The sequence below is a fragment of the Macaca nemestrina genome, chromosome 3 (genome assembly GCF_043159975.1).
Source record: "Macaca nemestrina isolate mMacNem1 chromosome 3, mMacNem.hap1, whole genome shotgun sequence".
NCBI lineage: Eukaryota > Metazoa > Chordata > Mammalia > Primates > Cercopithecidae > Macaca > Macaca nemestrina.
The window spans coordinates 67,126,064-67,146,508 of NC_092127.1; the positions used below are offsets into that span (position 1 = coordinate 67,126,064).

At 36.0% G+C, this 20,445-nt stretch overlaps 1 long non-coding RNA gene across 1 annotated transcript in view; it reads right to left on the bottom strand.

Annotated features, from left to right (window-relative positions):
- Positions 1–20,445, bottom strand: part of LOC105486138 (uncharacterized) — a 185,613-nt gene that overhangs the window by 156,711 nt on the left and 8,457 nt on the right. The gene's annotated exons all lie outside the window — the stretch shown is intronic.

A 20,445-nucleotide genomic window follows, 5' to 3' on the forward strand; every position in this document is an offset into this window, starting at 1 on the left:
ATATGAAAACTATTTGTGAGTATTCTCAACTTATGGCAGTATAGTTATTTGCATGAGTACAATAAGAATCTGTTGTCTTTAGTAACAAGGCACAATTGGAGAAACTAGTTATTTTACCAAGTTTTTGACTGGAATGGCATACTTTCTTTAAAGATCAAGGTTGACTTATAGAGCCAATAAAAGTCCCTTGGGAAAGTTGGCCTCATACTTTGTTTACACATTCCCTGTTCAGGGTTCCTGACTCGTGGTAAGTAAAGAATGTCACTTTCTGACAGGCCCAGGAACCCCAAGTTATCTTGGGGACATTAAGAGGAAGAAAATTCACCCAACTCATACTGGTATTTGCAGGCAAAGAAAATCCGTGGCTCAGTTTCAAGGCTCTAAAAGGTACAATTTGAGATTCCTTACAGAAGAAAGTTTCAGCAAAGTCAATTTAAAAAAAGAGCCTATATGGCAAAAAAAACTATTCCTACTGCACTTTATGCAAATAATCAGCTCAATCATAATAAAAATATAACTTATTTAACAAGTAAATTTGTCCTATAATGATGTATCTTTAATAAAAATGGGCACTGAAGAGAGAAAATTGTTTCAAAAACTATAGTACAACTGTTGTTACCTATTCTTGAGTGTTTATTATTTTCTACAATTTGAACTAAATCTTAAATTCTTTGTGGACTACAAGTCCCCAAACTAATGCTTTCAAATCTTTATTTTTAAAACTGGGAATTGCACTCCTTATCCGAGGACTCATTATTTACCCGATAGTACGCTGCTTGCTTAAATGCTGTACTAAAACTAAAGATGAGAATACTAATGCCTTTATCATGCAAGCCTTGGAACCTCAGCCCAGCCGACACTGAGTACACTCAGACATCTGGGAAAGCAGTTCCACTCTTCTCACCTTGGGGTCATCTCCTATTCCCACTGTGGCCCCTGCCAGGAAGAAAAAGCCAGAGCAGTGGTCAGCCTTTTCCCATCTTCATAGACCACATCGTAAGAATAAGGTGTTATAAAACTCAAAGGGAGGGACTGACACCACTACTGCAAAATTGTAACTAAGGCAGTGAAAGAGACCTGACCTAACTAACTCCATCTTGCTTCTAACCTCCAAGCTGTCCTTGTTCACTCCTGCGTGTAGTCAGAATTAACTTTGGGAGAAACTTAGTTTTGAAACAAAAATGATAACAGCCCTTTCCCAAAACAAATCCCTGTCTTTCCTGGGGACTAGACTGCATTTGTAGGACTAACAAATTAGCCACAAGATTAGAAATTATGGTTTAGGAGTCATGCAGCTCGAAGCAACAAGATTCTGACCCTCCCCAAGTTGCTCCTGGGACACTAAGATCAGTGCTTGAGATATTTTGCAGACTCTGCACTTGATGGACTAGCTGGCACCACCTAGATTGATAAACTGGCTCATCTGATCCTGTGGCTCCCACCCAGGATGGTGGGGTCAAGAGGACAACTTTGACTTCCTATAATTTCATCTTCAACCCAACGAATTAGCATTCCTGATCCACTGCCCCCACTACCCAACACACCAAATTATCTTTAAAAACTCTAATCCCTGAATGCTTGGAGAGATTGATTTGAGCAATAATACAACTCTGGTCTCTCGCACAGCCAGCTCTGCGAGAATTACTTTTTCTGTATTGCAATTCCCCTGTCTTGTTAAATCAGCTTTGTCTAGGCAGTGGGCAAGGTGAACTCGCTGTGTGGTTAAAAGAGGAGTAGGGATGAGTAGAAGCAAATGGAGGGACCAAGCACATAATTAAAAAAAAATGGTTTCAGTCAACTGAAAAAAATTCCCCAAACAAAATCCAAAAGGAGAAAAAGCATAAAAGCCTTTTATATATATTTATACACAGACACAGACACACATAATTTGTATATATTTATATAAATACCCTTTAAGGTTTCTTATCATCATATTTTAGCTAGTTCAAAGAGCTCTTATTTCTGGCTTTTGAACTTATTTACCAAAGGTATTCTCCCAAGTGAAAACAATAAGCCTTAACCAAGATTATGACTTAAGCAAGAATACACAAGGCAACTCTAAAGAGGTTCAAAGTGGTCCTCACAAGATCTACAACCACCCCAAAGATAGCTCAAATAAGGTTTCACTAGCAACAAATATAGTACAACTTTACATTTCTGTCCAGCCATACTCTCTAGACTTTGTTTCCCAGCTGACTGTCTACACACAAAGGCCCCAAATCCCTGTGTGCTGCCACAGACAGGAGACAAGAAATCAAAAGTTGTCCATGGATGGAAAGAGGATCAATAAGTTGCAAAGTCACACAAATATCAAACCGAAAGGGACTGATTCCTGCGGTGAGCAAAGATTACTTGGTGATCATCAAAAAGCCATCTGGAGACAAAACTCATCTGAGGAATTTAGAAGTAATTAGACTCCCCTATTATCTAAAGCCAGCATCTGGTTCCAGGCCTCTTTTCAAAACATTTATAAGTAACTAGAATTTCTATAAATCTCCAGAATGCATGCAAGCCAGAACTCATTGTGCAACCCTTGCTGACATTAAGGCACCAAAATGTCTACAAATGTAATAATTTATTATCACCTACGTGGCTAGTATGGTCCAAGTTTCCCTTAAGCTCCCACTTTAATGTCCACAAATGCACCTAAGGAAAATCCATCCGGTGTAGTCAGTCCTTTCTTGCTGAGGCTTCCTCCTGCACTCTTCTGCAGCATTCTTTCTTTCTAATAAAACTTTCCTTTTTAAACCTGTACTGTTTGTTGTCTGTAAATTCTTCTTACCAACCCATGAGTCAACCACTTTCCAATGCCAGGACTCTGACATCTTGCCCAGCAATTTGCTGATCAGGAATTTTAACTATTAGAATACAAAATGGAGCAACCTTCATTGTTAATCCTGCATGGAATCCAAAACAGGCAGTTATGAATGTATGAGAAATCTTAACTATTTTAAGTCAGATTTTTGCTCTGTAATGTAGTCAAGATAATTTTTCAGGCTACTCATAACACTAGTATATGTCATTTAAAAATTTTTGATGTTCTCATTTTGCTTAAACATGTAAGCCACTAAAGTCCCTTATGGCCACTAATCAGAGACTGTCCTCTTAGAACTAAGGTTCTCTATAATTATACTTACCTTATACAGGTATAAAAGTAAGCCCAAGGAGAAAGCTCACAAATGAGATGACTATATAAGAGGTTTTCCTTTGACTATTATTTGCTCAGCAGGACAGAAACAATAGTCATTCACTTAGTTATCTGATTTTAAAATGAGCTCTTTCAGTTCTTCTTAGCCAGAAAACTAGCAATATAGATTAATATAAAGTACAAAGTTACGGAATGGACTCTATGTCACATTAAATGGTAACTGTAATTGTGAAATTCAAACCTTATCTGTCCTAGTATAAATATACATTTCACTTTCTGTTCTTATGATTCAGGGAGTTTATACTTTAAATATTATGGAAATTATTTTTAATTTCCTAAAAGACAAATTCCAGATTGGGACTATAAGACTGGATTCATGGATTAGGGAAGTAATGGTTAATTTAAGGCTGAATTGACATTATTGAGAAACACCTATTTTTAAATTGATTACTCAAGTTATGTAAGCCTGCAGTTACCCACAAGAATGACAGCTACAGAGATAAATTTTATTTATGACTTTCCCATTTCTGTGGAATAGTCTATTTCCAGGTTGAAATGCTATCTCCATTTCTTCAAAATAGGTAAAGAAATCTTTTATTATCCACTTTTATCTGAGTGTCTTGTAGCATTTTAGCAAGAAAATCACTGTATTAAAAATCTTTTACATTTCTCCAAATATTCATCCCCTAACCATTCCCCTGGATTTTAGTGTTGCTTGACCATATAAATTGGGCTTAAAATTAGTATCCATGTCATAAATAAGTCAGTAACTAGAAACAGTAGGAAAAGCCTTAAATTTATTAAAGTAAGTCGAAAATGGTTATTCTCCCACTGTCTCAAATTTTACTTTACTATTCAATCCAAATTATTCAACTTAATATTTCTTCTATTTTTCCAGATAGACAACAGGAAGGCTGGGGGTTGGTGGGGAATTGGCATTAGTGAGCTTGGGAGCAAACTCAATTCCCCTTACCTAAGGGTTCCTCCTCAGAGAGATTCACTTTCTCAGAAAAAGAAACATTCTTCCCAATTTTAAATCAGTATGAGATCTAATTAGGAAAAAAAAAAAAAAGATAAAGCCACAAACTCATGGCACACCAGAGAGATTTAGACACCTGAGAAATAAAAATAAAATTCCAAGCCCCCCAGCTGACTGAATGCCCCACCTCTTCACCAAGGGGACCCCAGAGAAACCTTAAAAACTAAATTTCTAACCATGACAGAATGGGAGGTCAGACACATCTCATTATACCTCCTTCCTCGCTCACCACCATTAGCCTCTCTTCCCTGTGGTTAAACAGAAACCAGTCCTTTGAAAAGACTTCACTGTCCTGACACTGCCCCCTTCCTTTTTTGGTTTTGACACAGCAGCAAACCAGCATTCCTTCCTGATAAGAGACTACTGACCACAGAGTGGTTCTGGCCTGTCTATAGAGGATGCCCAGGGAGGGCTTTCATGTCCTTTGCTTCACCTTTTGATGTCAAAGGACTGAAAACTCCACCTGTGAATCAGGCTAGTTGAAGGGGCATGCCACTCACGAAGGGGCATGAAGCTCAATTGCACATATGCATATTTCTTCTTCCATAAATATAGATAACTCAGCTGATCTGTAAGGTCTTATAAGGACACTCATGCTAAAGGCACCCAAAGGAATTCTTTTATAATGTGATTTGATACTTTTAGATCTGCTTTACCAGAAGTACTAATGGAAATTCTTCAATCTTAAATGAAAAGATGTTAACTAACAACGTGAAAACATATAGAAGTATAAAACTCACTGTGAAGGTTAGAATACAGCCAAATTTAGAATATTCTAATGCTGTAATGATGGTGTGTAAATACTTTTTAACTCTATTATAAATGTTAAAATATAGCTACAATAATTTGGTAATGGATACATAATATTAAAAGATGTAAATAAGATACATAAAATTAAAAAATGTACATAAGATGTTGGGAGAGGAGAAGTTAAAGTGTAGTTTTTGTTTGTGGTCAAAGTTAAGTGGTTATTGGCTTAAAATAGACTGTTATAAAGTGTTTTATATAATCATAAACCTCACAGTAAGTAATCCCAAATAAAACAAAAAAAAAAAACCTGTAGTAAATACACAAAAGATAAAGTGAAAGGAATCAAAGCATACCACTATAAAAAAAAATCACAAAATCACAAAGGATAACAGGAAGAGTAAAAGAATGGAACAAAGGAACTATAAAACAGCCAGAAAACTACTAATGGCAGTAGAAAGTCCTTACCAATATGTAATTACTTTAAATGCAAACAGATTAAATTCACCAATCAAAAGACACATAGTGGCTACATAAATTAAAAAAAAAAATCCAACTATATCCTGCCTGTAAGAGACTCATTTTAGATTTATAGACATATAGGCTGAGAGTAAAGAGATGAAAAAAGATATACCATGCAAATGGTAACCAAAAGCAAACAAAGGTAGCTGTACTTACATCAGACAAAATAGACTTAATTTTTAAAAATTTGTTTTATTTATTTATTTTTTGAGATGGAGTCTCACTCTGTCGCCTAGGCTGGAGTGCTATGGCACAATCTCAACTCACTGCAATCTCTGCCTCCTGGGTTCAAGTGATTCTCCTGCCTCAGCCTCCTGAGTAGCTGAGATTACAGGTGCCCACCATCATGCTCAGCTAATTTTTGTATTTTTAGTAGAGACAGGGTTTCACTATGTTGGTCAGCCTGGTCTTGAACTACTGACTCCAGGTGATCCACCACCTCGGCCTCCCAAAATGCTGGGATTACAGGTGTGAGCCACCATGTCCAGCCCAAAATAGACTTTTTAAGTAAAAAGAGGTTATAAGAGACAGGAAAAGGTCATTACATAACAATAAGTGTGTCAATTCATCAAGAGCTTATAATAATTGTAAATATATATATGCACCTAACATCATCAGAGCACCTAAATATATATTTAAAAATTGACAGGACGGGAGAAACAGACAGCAATAAAATAATAGTAAGAGACTTCAGTACCCACTTTCAATAATCAATAGGTCATCCAGATAAAAAAATAAATAGGAAACATTAGACTGGAACAGTACTATAGCCCAAATCAACCTAATAGACATATACAGAACCACTGCAGCAGCATGCAGTCTTCTCAAACGCACATGAAACATTCTCCAGGAAAGATCACTCGTTAGGTCACAAAACAAGTCTTAACAAATTAAGAAGATTGAAATCATCCCAAGTTTCTTTTCTGACCACAATGGAATGAAAGTAGAAATCTATAACAAAGGGAAAATGGTAAAACTCACAAATACATACTAATTAAACAATACACTTTTGAATAACCATTGTGGGTCAATGAAGAAATCAAAGGGAAATTATAAAAATCTTGAGAAAAATGAAGACAAAAACATGCATATCAAAACTTATAGGACAGAACAAAAACAGTAAGAAGAGAGAAGTTTATAGAAATAAATGCCTACATCAAAAAATGAAGAAAAGGCCAGGCACAGTGGCTCACACCTGAAATCCCAGCACTTTGGGAGATAAATGCCTACATCAAAAAGTGAAGAAAAGGCCAGGCACACTGGCTCATGCTTGTAATCCCAGCACTTTGGGAGGCCCAGGTGGGTGGATCACTTGAGGTCAGGAGTTCGTGACCAGCCTGGCCAACATGACGAAACCGTGTCTCTACTAAAAATACAAAAATTAGCCAGACATGGTGGCTGATGGGGGCTTGTAATCCCAGCTATGCAGGAGGGTGGGGCAGGAGAATCACTTGAACCTGGGAGTGGGAGGCTGCAGTTAGCCGAGATCATGCCACTGTACTCCAGCCTGAGTGACAAAGTGAGACTCTGTTTAAAAAAAAAAAAAAAAGAAGAAGAAGAAGAAGAAAGATCTCAAATAAACAACCTAATGTTATACTTCAAAGAACTACAACAACAACAAAAAAAAGAACAAAGTATGCCCAAAGTTAGCAGATATAAGGAAATAATAAAATGACACAGTTTATGTACAATGACCAAGCAAAATTTATCCCGGGAATGAAAGGATGGTTCAGCATTTGCAAATCAATCAATGTGATATACCACACTAACAGATTAAAGAATGAAAATCCCATGATCATCTCAATAAAAGCAGAAAAAGCATTTGGCAAAAATTAACACCCCTTCATGATAAAAACTCTCAATAAATTAGGTACAGAAGGAACTTACCTCAACACAATAAAGCCATACATGAAAAGCCCACAGCTAATATCATAATCAATAATGTGTAACAAGGCAAGGATGACTACTCTCACCTCTTCAATCTGGTACTAGAAGTCCTAGTCAGAGCAATAAAGCAATACAAAGAAATAAAAGCCATTAAATTTGGAAAGAAGAAGTAAAAGTATCTCTGTTTGTAGATGATATAATCTATATCTAGAAGTAGTATTTCTAGTAGATGTAGAAAATGCTAAATACTACTCAAAAAATGCTGTTGGAACTATGCTGCAATATACAAATCAACATACAAAACTCAGTTGTGTTCCTATACCACCAACAAATGATGGAAAAAGGAAATTAAGGAAATAATCTTATTTATAATAGCACCAGAAATAAATACATAGATATATAAAATAGGAGTAAATTTAGCCAAGGAAGTGAGAGATGTGTACACTGAAAACTATACAACATTGATGAGATAATGAAGAAGAAATGAATAGAAAGACATCCTGTGTTCATGGACTGGAAGAATTAATATTGTTAAAATGTCTACACTACCCAAAGCAGTTTGCAGATTTAATGAAATCCCTATCAAAATTTCAATATTATTTACAGAAATAGAAAAAAAGTAGAAAATTCATATGGAACCACAAAAAGAACCCTGAATTGCCAAAGCAACCTTGAACAAGAAAAAGAAAGATGGAGGCATCACACATCCAGATTTCAAAATATATTACAAAGTTACAGTAGTCAAAACAGTATAATACTGAAATAATAATTAATAGATATATAGATCAATGAAACTGAATAGAGGGACCAGACATGAATCCATTCACTTATGGTCAACTGATTGTCACCAAGAGTACCAAGAACACATGATGGAGAAATGATAGCCTTTTTAATAAATGGTGTTGAACCATAGAATACTATGCAGCCATAAAAAAGAATGAGATCATGCTCTTTACAGTGACATAGATAGAGCTGGAGACCATTATCCTAAGTGAACTAATACAGAAACAGAAAACCAAATACCATGTTTTCACTTATAAGTGAGTTATTCAGAATGAATAGACACAAAGAAGAGAATAAGAGACACTGGGGCCTACTTGAGAGTGGAGGGTGGGAGGAGAGAGAGGACTGAAAAACTACCTATTGGACACTATGTTTATTACCTGGGTGATAATCTGTACACCATAATCCCCATGACATGCAATTTATCTATATAACAAACCTGCACATGAACTCTTGAACTGAAAACAGGAGTTAAAAATAAATAAACAAATGGTATAGAGAAAACTGGATATCCACAGAAAAATGAAATTGGGTCTTTATCTGACACCATACATAAAAATAAACTTAAAATGGATTAAAGACTTAAATATAAGATCTGAACCTGTAAAGCTACTAGAAAAAAGCAGGGTAAAAAGTTTTTTGAAATTGGTCTTAGCAACAATTTTCTTGGCTGTGACACCAAAAGCATAGGCAACAAAAGTAAAAATCAGTAAGTGGTGTTCCATCAAGCTAAAAAGTTTCTGCACAGCAAAGGAAATAATTAACAGAGTTAAAAGGCAATTCATGGAATGGGAGAAATACTTGCGAACCATATATCCAAGAAGAAGTAAGTTTCTAAAATTTGTAAGAAATTCATACAACTCAATAGCAAAAAACAAATAGCCCAATTAAAAAATGGGCAAAGGATGTGAATAGACATTTCTCCAAAGAAGATATACAAATGGCCAACAGGTATATGAAAAGGTGTTCAGCATCACTAACCATGAGAGAAATGCAAATCAAAATCACAAGGAGATATCACCTCACACCTGTTAGAATGGCTATTATCAAAAAGACAAAAGATAACAAGTGTTGGTGAGGTTGTGGAGATAGTAGAACATTTGTACACTGTTGGTGGGAATGTAAATTGGTACAGCCATTTTGGAAGACAGTATGGATGTTCTTCAAAAAATTAAAACTAGAACTACCACATAACCTACTGATCCTACTTCTGGGTATATATAGAAAGGAAATGAAATCAAGATCTGAAAGAGATATCTGCACTTCATGTTCATTTTAGTATTATTCACAATAGTCAAGATAAATATCCATCTTTGAATGAATGGTTAAAGAAAATGTGATTGGTGCACACACACACATGCACAATGGACACTATTCAGCCTTTAAAAAGAAGAAAATCCTGCTATTTGTGACATGTGTGAACCTGGAGGACATTATGCTGAATGAAATTAGTCAGACACAGATATAGGAATACTGTATTATCTCACTTAAGTATGGAATCTAAAATAAACTCATAGAAACATCATATAGAATGGTGGTTGCCAGGGACTGGGGAGAAGGTGAAATGGGGAGATGTTGGTCAAAAGATATAAAGTTTCAGTTATGCAAGATGCATAAGTTCTGGAGATCTAGTGTACAGCATGATGACTATAGTTAACAATACTCTATACTTGAAATTTGCTAAGAGGGTAGATGTTAAATATTCTCATGGCCAACACCCCACCAACACACAGACACAAAATCACAATTACGTGAGATGATGGATATGCTAATTATAGGCATACCTGAGAGATATTAGGATTAGGCTCTAGATGAGCACAACAAAGTAACCATTTCAATAAAAGTGAGTCACATGAATTCTTTTTGGTTTCCAGTGCATAAAAGTTATGTTTATACTATAACTGACAACTGACAGTTGGTGTGGCTGTGGCAATTTTCTTAAATAAGAAAATAATGATGTTTGCCACATGAATTGATTCTTCCTTTCATGAAATCGTTCTCTGTAGCATGTGACACTGTTTGATAATATTTTATCCACAGTAGAATGTCTTCCAAAATTGGAGACAGTCTCCTCAAACCCCAGTTTCATTAAGTTTATTATTTTAAATCCTTGTCATTTCAACAATGTTTACGTTGTTTCTTCACTCAGAATAAATTCCATCTCAAGAAACCACTTTGTTTGCTCCGCCACAGAAAGTAACTCCTTGTCCATTCAAATTTTATCATGAGATTGCAACAATTCAGTCCCATCTTCAGGCTCCACTTTTATTTACTTATTTATTTTTATTTATTTATTTGAGATGGAGTCTCGCTCTATCACCCAGGCTGGAGTGCAGTGACACCATCTCAGCTCACTGCAACCTCCTCTTCCTGGGTTCAAGCGATTCTCCTGCTTCAGCCTCCCAAGTAGCTGGGATAACAGGCGTCCACCACTTTTATTCTAGTTCTCTTGCTATTTCCATCTCAACTCTCTATTCAAGACTATAGTGGAGAAAGCAGTTACTTCCTCTATTGTAGACTTGAATCCCTCAAGGTCATCCATGGGAATTGGAACCAACTTCTTCCAAAATCCTAGTAATGTTGATATTTTGACTTCCTCTCATGAATCAAAATGTTCTTAATTAATGACATCTAGAATGATGAATCTTTTCCAGAAGGTTTTCAACTTACTTTGCCAAGATCCATTGGAGGAATCACTGTCTATGGCAGCTATAGTCTTACAAAATGTCTTTCTTAAATTATAAGACTTGAGAGTCAAAATTACTCCTTGATCCATGAGCTGCAGAACAAATGTTGTGTTAGTAGGCATTTAAAAAAAAGTTAATCCCTCCATCAGGGCTCTTGAATGACTAGATGCACTGTCAATGAGCAGTAGTATTTTGAAAGAAGTCTTTTCTCCTGAGTAGTAGGTCTCAACAGTCAGCTTAAAATATTCAGTCAGCCATGCTAGAAAAAAATGTGCTGTCATCCAAGCTGTGTTGTTCCATTGATAGAGCACAGTAGATTTAAGGGTCCTAGTATTTTCAGAATCGTAAATGAGCATCGACTTCCACTTAAAGTCACCAGCTGCATTAGGTCCTAACAAGAGGGTCAGCTTGTCCTTTGAAGATTTGAAGCTAGACATCGACTTCTCTTCTCTAGCTATGAAAGTCCTAGATGGCATCTACTTCCATAGAAGGCTGTTTTGTCTATGTTGAAAATCTGTTGTTTAGTGTTAACTACTTTCATCAACTAACTTAGCTAGATCTCTGGATAACTTGCTGCAGCTTCTACATCAGCATTTGCTGCTTCAACTTGCACTTTTATGTCATGGAGACAGCTTCTTTCCTTAAACCTCATGAGCCAACATCTCCTAGCTTCTAACTTTTCTTCTGCAACATCCTCACCTCTCAGCCTTAACAGCACTGAACGAGTTAAGTTCTTGCTCTGACTTAGGCACTGACTTAAGGAAATGTTGTGGCTGGTTTGATCTTCTATCCAGACCACTCAGACATTCTCCATATCAATAATAAGGCTGTTTTGCTCTCTTATTATTCGTGTGTTCATTGGATTAGCATTTTAAATTTCCTTTAAGAACTTTTCCTTCGCATTTACAACTTGGCTGTTTGGCACAAGAGGCCTAGCTTCTAGCCTACCTTGGTTTTCAACATGACTTCCTCACTAAGTTTAATCATTCCTAGTTTTTTATTAAAGTGAGAGCCATGTGACTCCTCCTTTCACTTGAACACTTAGAACCCATTGTAGGTTGGTCCAATCACTAGTTGGTCCAATTTCAATATTGTTGTGTTTTGGGAATAGGAAGGCCTGGGGAAAGGGAGAGAGATAGGGGAATGGCCAGTCAGTGGAATAGTCAGAATACACACAACATATATCGATAAATTTGTGGTCTTATATCATGATAGTTTCTGGGACTCAAAAATAATTACAACAATAACATCAAAGATCACTAATCACAGAGCACTATAACAGAATAATAATAATGAAAAAGTTTGAAAAATTGTGTGAGAACAAAATGTGACAGAGGCACAAAATGTGCCCATGCCATTAGCGAAATGGTGCTGCTAGATTTGCTCCATACAGAATTACCACAAACCTTTCGGGTTTTTTTTTTTTTTTTTTTTTTTTTTTTTTTTTTTTGAGACGGAGTCTCGCTCTGTCGCCCAGGCTGGAGTGCAGTGGCGTGATCTCGGCTCACAGCAAGCTCCGCTTCCCAGGTTCACACCATTCTCCTGCTTCAGCCTCCCGAGTAACTGGGACTACAGGTGCCCGCCACCACGCCCGGCTAATTTTTTGTATTTTTAGTAGAGACAGGGTCTCACCGTGTTAGTCAGTATGGTCTCGATCTCCCGACCTTGTGATCTGCCCGCCTCGGCCTCCCAAAGTGCTGGGATTACAGGCATGAGCCACCACGCCTGGCCCTTTCATTTATTAAAAGAGAGAACAACAAAAAAGCAATGTCTGTGTAGTGCAAAAAGTCAAAGCTCCATAAAATGAGGTATGCCTGTAGTTTGATTTTGGCAATTATTTCACAATGTACACATATATCAAAACATCAAGTTGTATACCTTAAATACAGTTTTTATTTATTTTTTATTGTACTTCCATAAAGCTGAGGGAAAAATAATCTCTTTGGTTCAATGGTCAGACTGACATCATACATTTCACAGAGAAGACCAAAAGTAAGGACTTCTTAGTTGTAAAAGTACATTCAATACATCATTTTGTTAAATCTTTATAACAGTACTATGAGGAACAGAGGAAGGACAGGTATTCTTTGACCCATTTAATAGAAGCTAAATAAGACTTATAAATAGGAAGCATCATGCCTAAGGTCACAAAGCAGGTTAGACTTCTCCCTAGGTTTAGGACTGCAAACTCAAATGTCTACAAAGCTAGATCCATGGTGTATTAGTCTGTTCTCACACTGCTAATAAAGACATGCCCGAGACTGGGTAATTTATAAAGAAAAAGAGGTTTAATGGACTCACAGTTCCACATGCCTGGGGAGACCTCACAATTATGGCAGAAGGCAAGGGGCAAAGGAACATCTTACATGGAAGTAGGCAAGACAATGTGTGCAGGGGAACTGCCCTTTATAAAACCATCAGATATGGTGAGACTTATACACTATCACCAGAACAGCACAGGAAAAACCCACCCCCATGATTCAATTACTTCCCACTGGGTCCCTCCCATGACTTATGGGGATTATGGGAGCTACAATTTAAGATGATATCTGGGTGGGGACACAGCCAAACTACATCACATGATATAATGAGCAAAGTGGCCAGTTGGAAGAGCACTGGTAACCACTGCATGAGGGTATTTAAGGAGGGAGTAGCTTCCAGCTTCAGCAAATGACTACCAGTGCTGCCATGTCTTCAGAGGTGTTTTTTTTTGTTTTTTTTTTGTTTTTGCTTATCTTGAGAGTTTAAACTCTAAACACAAGCTCCAATCCAGACTTTTAAGTTAAATGATAAAATTTTAAAATGTTGTATTAATTAAAATACAAAACAAATAAACACTATGAGGGCTAAGTACATTTAAGTCACAATCTGCATCCTCTATCAATTTTTAAATGTTGGCTTAAAATATGAAACAAACATTATGAGGGCTAAATACATTTAAGTCACAATCTGCATCTTCTGACCTACGGGTTTCTGCTTTTCATAAAGTGTTCTGCTGCTTAGTACACCAGTTAAGGGTTGGAGTAGTCAAACATTTGGCTACAAGAACAGGTGTACTTGTTACCTAAAGTTAGGTCTGGTTGTTTATAAACATCATATACCATATTTTAGCTTCCAGGTTTTCTTGAATTATTCCCATATTTCTGCAGTGTTTATTAATATACTTATTTTTCAAACATTTACATATACTGATGTATTAAAATATGTCATTTAATAATCAAAGAAAATGTATTACCACTTTTTTGATATTTGGGACTTAATTAGGTGACAATAATCAGCAATGAGAATAGTGATTGAATACCATATAGTATATTTTACGATTTAACAATAGAGACAATTTAAAATTTTAACTTGTTCATTTCATTTTCTTTATACTTGTTTTACATACACTGGTTATATACCCAATTCTTAGAGATAAATTTAGTTTCATTCTGGGACATTATTCAGTATGGTCAAAAACCAAAATCATACTGCATCTGTTTCAACCACAATTGTGAAGCTAGGAATTATTTTTTAGCAGCTTTGATATATAATTTACATACCATAGTGTAAAGTTCAGTGGTTTTTATATATTCACAAGAGTTTTACAACCATCACCACTATCTAATTTCAGAACATTTTCATCATCCAAAAAAGAAACCTCATACTCATTAGCAGTCACTCTCCATTCTCCCTTCCCTGCAGCCCCTGGAAACCACGAATCTGCTTTCTGTCACTATGCATATGTTTATTCAGGACATTTCATATAAATGGAATCATACAATATTTGACCTGTTGTGATTGCTTCTTTCACTTAGCATAATATTTTCAATGTTCACCCATGTTGTAGAATGTAACAGTATTTCAATTTTTATTGTTAAATAAGATTCCATTGTATGGATATACCACATTTAATTTATCCAATATCAGTTGTTGGACACTTGGGTTGCTTCCACTTTTTGATTTTTATGAATAATGCTGCTATGAATATTTGTGTACAAGTCTTTGTGTGCAGATATGTTCTCATTTCTCTTGGGTATATAACCAGGAGTGGAATTGCTGGGTCACATGGTAATTCTATGTTTAATATTTTGAGGAATTGCCAATGTTTCCAAAGCAGCTATACTATTTTACATTTCCACCAGCAATGCATGATGGTTCTAATTTTTTTCATATTTTTATCAATATTTGTTATTGTCCTTTTAAAAATGTGTTATTATTTTAGTTATTCTAATGGGTGTGAAGAGGCATCTCATTGTGGTTTTGGTTCGGTTTTCCCTAACTATTAACAATGTTGAGCATCTTTTCATGTGCTTTTTGGTCATATGCACATCTTTTTTGGAGAAATGTCTGTTCAAATTGTTTGGTCATTTTTAAATTGGGCTATTTGTATTTTTACTGTTAAGTTGCAAGAATTATTTGTATGTTCTGAATACAAACCTCATATAAAATACATGATTTGCAAATATTTTCTCCCACTCTGGGATTATCTTTCTTCATGGTGTCCTTTGAAGTATAAAAGTTTCTAACTTTGATGAGCTCCAATTTATTTTTCTTTTGTTAGTTTTGCTTTTGGTGACATATCTAAGTAGTCATCGCCTCATTCAAGGTCAAGAATATTTGCTTATATGTTTTATTGTAAAAGTTTTATTAGGTTGGTACAAAAGTATTGCAGTTTTTTCCAACCTAATATAATTTTATATAATTTTAGCTCTTACACTTAGGTCTGTGATTCATTTTGAGTTAATGTTTGTATACGGTATAAAGTAAGGGTCCAACCTCACACTTTTGCATGTAGATATCCAGTTATCCCAAGCATCAACTGTTGAAAAGACTTTTCTTCTCCCATTGAATCGTCTTGGCACCCTTGTTAAAAACCAATTGGCCATAAATGTATCTTACACTTGAGAATTAACTCCTCATCCAATCCCTTATAGTCACTGTCTTACATTGGAGCATTGCATATATGTCTGTTTTTCTTACTCAAATATAAAATTCTGTAAACTATAGCTACACATTTTGTATCTCCCATAGCCCATAATCATATTTAATAAGGCTCCTTATTTTGCATTTACAATACAAATAGAACTTTCTAAAAATTATTTTGGCACAATATACTCAGAGTGCTGTTAGTTGCATATGAGAAACCCAAAATAACAGTGGCTTAAATAAGGTATGCTTGTTTCTCTCACATAAAATAATTCAAAACTAGGCAATCAGAGTTGATTTGGCAGCTCACCGAATTTATCTGTATCCCAGCTCTCAGCCCTACCATCCCCAGAACAGTCCCCTGTCCTCAAGGTACTGAAAAGCCACTAGAGCTCTAGCCATTAAATCTGCAGGGCCACACCTCACTGCCAAGTGAAACTACAGAGAATATGGTCTTTACTGGGGAGCAGCAATATGTCCAGCTAAAAATCAGGATTCTTATTATAAGTAGAAAGGAGGGATAGATATTAAGAGGAAATCAGCATTCTCTACAGCAGGAATAAGGGGGTAACTTTTAAAAAAACATCTTTGGGACTAAAGAGAGTTAGGTATTTAGGAAGTTCCAAAGTAATTCAGTATCTCATAGCTGCCCCTGTACCAATGGACTTAGATAAGCCTGGGATGAATGTGGAGCTTGTTCTTTCTTTTTTTTTTTTTTTTCTGATTAATTGGTTGTTCTCTATTCTAGAGTGCAGGGACTGCTGGCAGGAAAGCATTATATTACCTCAGCTCTTACAAGTTGTAAGCTATACTCCCAAGTTATCCTCATTGAGAAATGATGTCAGATAATCCAAGTATAGTCTACCCTATTAGTCTAAACTATAGGAAACAGAAGATCCAACCCTATAAGGGACAGAAGGCTGTGCGGGTTAGTCTGCCAACAAACTTGGGCTAAGAGGTGAAATGAACTCTATAGGAATCCTAATATCATCCAGTGAGAAGTCCAGAGCTGTTTGTCCAATACTGTGGGACTAGCCTGATACAGGTCAAGGACAGAGAAGAGAATTAAGAATGAGGTGCATATTCACACATTTAAAAATATTATATATGAGGCAAATGACTCTAAAATTAGCCACCTATGTAACAACTTCTAGAAGCTCTACCAGTAAAAATGCACAGTTACCATGAGGTGATGGAAAGCTTTCCCTCTCTTCCCAGTAACGAGAACTATAGATGCATCTCATTTGCAGAGGCTGGCCCCTCCCCTTATATCCATGGGTTACATGAATGGGTCCTATAGATGTGTTGATTTGCTTGACTTCCTCCTATTCTCTAGCATTATTGTTTTTTATAGTAAATTGTTCACCCTTGATCTGTAGAAGTGTGAAATGAAATATGTTAACAATGGTTATCTCTAGCAGATTAGATTACAGTTGATTTTTGTTTTTTGATTTTTTTTTTAGATTCTGTGTATCACCCACATTTTCTATAATCAATACGTATTATTTCCTAACTAGACAATGTTATAAATTTTAAAATTAAAAAAAAATCAGATCAGAATCTTTAAAATATGTATACGATTTAGGAATAACGAACAACAGACTCTCTGTCAATGGTACACCCAAAGCCACTATAGAAGAAAAGAACAAACTGTTAACAGAGAACTTAGAAATAAGATAGGAAAAACAATTAGATGCAGATATAAATAACTTTATTTTCACAAAATTTTAATAAAACCATTTATCTTGGCAGAGGAGAAAGCTAGTATTTATCAGTTGTAAGGCTTAATTCTTAATGTACGAAGAAAAAACATACTAGCCATATGAAACACACGTTTCTCTCCTTAACTATTTTGTGGTAAATTAAAAGATGTGAAATGAGATAAATAGTTGTGAATGTGCTTTATAAACTTGAAGTGCTTTGCAAATCCAATACTGTTACTGTCAGAAGACTATCATATTCTACCTCTAGTAACTGCTGTGTGACTTGTCATAGGGGTCTCATATTTACACAAAAAGTAAATTTCCAAAGGTTTTGAAGATTCTTCCCTTCTCATCACATGTAAGTAGTAAGGTATCTCTTGGCTGCCAATGCAGACAACTGCTTAGTGTGGTATTTCCATGTTAGCCTTATAACACTGCACTCTGAAAAGCACAGTGCAGCTTAAATCCACAGTGGATACAATCATTGTCTAACTTCAGATATTGAGAAATGTTAGAAAACATCAAGTGTTCTGGTGTTTTTAAAAGACCCCAGAAAGAGATTCAAAAACATGAGCAAAGCTCAGCATTTGTAGCTCTGTGTGAATTCAGCTGCTCCAAGTTCTTAGAAGTCCTAAGGCTACTCAAAGGGTTGTTTAGGTGAAGATGGATGATGCCTTCCCTGAATCATCAGCTGCCACTGATAGAGTGAAGTGAGATGGAATAGTGGGCACAATATCATTCATCCTACTCTATGTAGCCTAATGGGTCCAGAATTTAGCATCACTATTTTACACTGGAAAAAGATGAGATTATGAGGGGTCAGGGAGGCTTTGAGTTTTTGCTCTAACTTCACACTAATTAAGAATGTGATCTTGGGTAAGCCACTTTAACCTCTGTCAATGTCAAATTTCTTATCAGTAAAATGTGACTATGTGAGACAATAAATTTGAAAATACTTTGCAAAATTGAAAGTACCAGGGAAATAATTCTTCAATCCCAAAAGGTTGTGAACATTACTAAAATTTGCCACATGGAAGAGCACACACCACAGAGACATAACTGTGATCATAAACAGATTTACAAAAGTGGTATTTCATTACGGAGGGCCATAGGGCTGATAAAGACAAATGCATCACCAACCTATGTCCGAGGTCATTCAGATTTTCCTAGGAAACACAGAGCTTCTAGCTGAATTATCTCTGGATGGTATGGAAATTGTCCAACAATATATTCCTAATTTGAAAGGAACAAAACTGAATCTTGAAGCACCAAGAGGCCTTTATAGAAACGGACAAGAGATGAATTAACATAGGCATCAAGCTACAGACCAAATTAAAGTTTTACAAAACTGTGAAAGAGGGTAAGAAGAAATTTATGGGAAGCAGACTCCTTGAAAGTCAGCTTTGATGGACTGACAATATGTGCAACACATTGAGCAACCTCTTAGGTAGGCAGCTTCAGGGACAGGGGCTGCCCTTTTGAAAGGACTTGGGCCACTCTTGAGTCTAAGAGGCTGTCACAAACAATACTAAGCAACTAAAAATAGCTTCTTGTTTAATAGTAAAATTCTGCATAGTAAAAGGAGAAGCAGGAGGTATGACACACGTGGTAGTTAGCAGTCTACTACTGACTATTGCCACTATAACCAGGAAAGCCAGCTGATATGTCAGATGTGAGAAAGCGAAAGTATGTCACAGTGAATGTAGTTTTTCCCCCAAGTATTTCAAGAAAGAAATGAAAAAGCCAACTTCTATAATGGTGCCTACTGTGCATTAGTAGAGATATACTAGGGGTCTAAGAACTCAGTTTTCTACAGGGTCCCAGAAATATAGCCATATATTGCCTCATTCTCTAATGGAAATAGCCAGAGAAATATAAATATCAAGACTGGAGAACATCAAAGACCTCATTGGAAAAGCCCCCACATAGGAAAATGTGTGGGCCTGAATTCTTCCATTCTGGAAGGGTAAAGGCCTGAGTGATGATGCTGGGATTAGACACTGAAACTCTTTAGAGAAGCAAAACAAGTATAATAAAGCTGTACTTTATTATATTAAATAAATGACACACAACTACCAAATAGCCTTCCCCTTATAACAGTGTTAATGTGATTTTGATCTGAAATGTGGAGAGACATTTTGCATTTTTTCGTAATAAAGAGTTTATGAGATTTGGCCCTAATCTGACCTTTTCTTCATTTTTTTTCTACTTGAGGGACTACAATCTTTATTTTTGTTTTATATTCTCTGAACATTACCTAATGCATAGAAAACTTATTGAACCATTTTTCTCTGTTCTTTGTAAAAGATTACAATTGACTGTTCCTTAGACTGCTTTAATCATTCCTGCCTATGCACCCTCCTCAAAATCCAGTTTAAATTAATTGTTCCTTATTCGAAATTCCTTATATCCACCTCCCTTGGGGCAGCAATCACTTATCACCCAGGACTACACTTGTGTATGCATATATCTTCCCTATTACAAATCAGGTTCTTTGAGAAAATACAAATGGTAAGAGAGTGGATTTTTGGAGTCAGAGCATTCTCTTTTCAAATCCTTGTTCTGCCCCTTACTGGCAATAAGGGCTGAGTGACCTAGAGCAAATTACTTAACTTCTCTGAGCCTCAGTTTTCTAATCTGCAAAATAGGAGCCATCACTTCACAAGTTTGTAAGACTTAAATTAGACTAAATGCCTGCCTGTACACTGTTCTCTTTTCTCTCTTTCTATATACCTGAAGGCATTATAGGTGCTAGATAAATGTCTGTTTAAATACCAGACAATATTGTCTTAAACAAACAAACAAAAACACAGACAATACCATCTTTAAAAAAAAAAAAGGTCGGGTAAGAAATAAATAAGGCAGTAGAATGGAAGCTTTACAAGGACTCTCTCTGAGAGAGGATCTCCTCAAGTGTCCCCAGGTTAAATTACAAGTATATACCCATACAATTGTTCAGACAGTTTGTGCATGCTACTGAGGATGAATGAACTCCTACCCTAAATATCCCAATCTGACTAA